The following is a 2,800-nucleotide window of genomic DNA, read 5'->3' on the forward strand; positions in this document are numbered from 1 at the left end:
CGGTCCGTCGCATCGCCAGGCTCGTGGTCACGTGGTTGGCGCCCAGGCGGAAGTCTCCGGCAGCTCTTTTCGTTGTGAGGAGCTTGCAGACAAACCACTCCTGGAAAAAGCGTGAATACTGGTGACACTCGAGCTCAGCGCCGCTGGGACCACCTCCTGTGGGGCGTTTCTGCTCCTCCCCGCCGCGGAGGAACGGGTTGATGTGGAAGGGGCGGTGGCGGCTGCCGGGGTGGGAATGGCTGCGCTGGGCGGGTCACGTGGCCCCGCTTCCGGGCCCGGGCCGGGCGCGCTGGGACTGCGGGCAGAGTTTTAAATGCGGAGTCATCTCCAAGGCTGTGAGTTGGCTCGGACTCAGCGCTACGGCGTTGGCGCGTCTCGCACAGCGTGGGCCTTGCGCTTGCAACATTGTGTACGTGTTCCTAAATACGATGGGAGCTGATGTGGGCCCGCCGCTCACACGGTCCAGAATTGAACGTTCTGAAATCGGCGTAGTAGTGTGTCGCCACCGGGACAGCTTAAAAAGTCTCTGGGTTTAAGTTTCCCCAAGGAAGCAAACCAAGCACCCACTACGGGATTATGACAGAAGGGTAATTCTCTGGTTGTTGTTTTTTTTAATATATTGCCGAAATTCTGTGACTGCACATGGCCAGCATGTACTAATGTCTGAAATACTTGCCCCAACGCACCAACTCATGTGGCCTGTCGCTGCGAGAGAGCTGGCAGAAAGCGTCCAAATTAGAGTGCTGACCTGTGCCTAAGCTAAATCCCACCTTTCTGTCCACATTTTACACAGAGAATGCTCTGTGTAGATTAGAAGGTACAATTCACAGTACCTAATTTTCGAGAGACATGGAATGTAGTCTGGACGAGTGAGGGAGTTGATCCTCAAAGGGCAAAGCAAAAGAAAATGTCAAACTTTTATGCCGCTGAAACCAGATTTGAAGAATACCTGACATCCTACTAGACTAGAGAGAGAAACAGATGCAACCTGCCAGGACATGAAGGAAGAGATTAGAGAAAGCAGAGGCCAGTAATACTCAGAAAATGGGAAGCTGTGGATAGGTCTGTGAATAGGTATAAAGAATATCTATTAACCTTGGGATTCCTGTTAAGGCCATATGATCCTCCATTCAACTCAACATTCAGTTGCTTCTCAGTTCCCTGCATGGCCGCCTGTTTGGGGGCACTGGGAGCACTTGTTAAAAATGCACAGGAGCCTTTCCTCCGTAAGGACCTCCTCAGATCAACATGCCTCTGGCTAGGGATCTCCTGCAGCCCTCTCCAAAGAGAAGAGGAAATAAGAAGCAGACCTGGTGCAGAGCCCCAATTCCCACTTCATTGATATGAAATGTCCAGGATGTTATAAAGTTACCAGAGTCTTTGGCCGTGTACAAACAGTAGTTTTATGTGTTAGTTGCTCCACTGTCCTGTCAGCCAACAGGAGGAAAAGCAAGGCTTGCAGAAGGATGCTCCTTCAGAAGGAAGCAGCGCTAAAAGCACCTCAAATTAAGATGAGTGGGGAACCATCCCCACAAGTACATTTTGGATTTTTAAAAATGCACAGGAAATCATAGTGTTCTTGATATATAAAATTATGAGTGTCAACATTTGTAATTCGGTTAATATCAGCTGCCAATATCAGCCTGGAAAGTTATACCATCCCTAGTCAATTTCATTGCAGTATTTTAAAAGGATTTCTTATTACTTCCTTATATATAGGATGTCCCCAAAAATGTATATACACACTTTGAATAATTATAAAGACAGTGTTTATTAAAATACATTTCATTTTCAAAATTGAGCTATCAGCTGTTAAAGTGGTATGTGTATGTTTTTTTGGGACACCCTGTACATACTACCATTTGCACATGGAATCCCTCACCTTCCACTTTTTTTTTCCCCTACTGATTCCAATGTAATTAGCCAGTTATTAATAAGAAAGGAACAAAGGGAAGGCCAGACATAGGAATGTCATCTGAGCAGTTCACCAGGAACTTTGTACTCCCCAGGGAGCCACCAGCCTATTCCCTGTTAATCTCTGGGGGAAGGGATCCAACAGGGAAATAGACACATGCCCAGTAAAGTTGAGGTAACAGGGAAGGTATTTGCTTGTCAAATCACACCAAGGGACAGAGATAGTTGGCCAGAATGAGCATGGCCACTGCAAGCCTGCAAAAATTTGGGAATACATAATCCTCTAAAGAAAGGAATTCTCTTTCTTCTTGTGCTTATGCACTTGGCTGGTGACTTTGGGGATTCCTGGCTCCTTAAGTTCTGTATGGCCGGGGGCCATGTGGACCCCACATGCAATGGACTAATGGACTGCAGCAGGAAACAAAAGCTAAGCTAGCCTGATGCTGGATTGGACCCGGCTCCAACATGGAAAGGAACTCTGGACACTGGCTCTGATTTTAGCTCTCCTGGAACCCCAGCTACACTTCTTCTATGACTGACCCAAGGGAAATGGGACTTTTGGAAACCCAAGGATGTAATTCCACAGAAATAAAGCTTTCTACCATTTCTTATCCTCCCGTGTGAGTCTCAGAAAATTCCTTTTCTCAGGATATTGCAAGAAGCCCATTACCACTAGCAACTGAAGGAGACAAAGCCCTCTTCCCTCCGTTAACTGTACCACTGGGTATTCTTAACTAAATTATCAAGTGTTGTACCATCAGTTAAGAGTAAGACTGCTGCAGACAGGATAAGGGAAGAATCTATGAGATTTACTCTCCACAAATTACTCCTGTAGGGATTGATGACACGAGTATGCTCTGATGGGTCTGACCTAATAAATAATGGA

At 46.7% G+C, this 2,800-nt stretch overlaps 1 pseudogene; it reads left to right on the top strand.

Moving 5' to 3' along the window:
* LOC111825603 lies at positions 1-2,406 on the top strand (annotated as a pseudogene).
* Positions 2,407-2,800: the final 394 nt, after the last annotated feature.

The sequence above is a fragment of the Myotis lucifugus genome, unplaced genomic scaffold, assembly GCF_000147115.1.
Source record: "Myotis lucifugus unplaced genomic scaffold, Myoluc2.0 scaffold_34, whole genome shotgun sequence".
NCBI classification, from domain to species: domain Eukaryota; kingdom Metazoa; phylum Chordata; class Mammalia; order Chiroptera; family Vespertilionidae; genus Myotis; species Myotis lucifugus.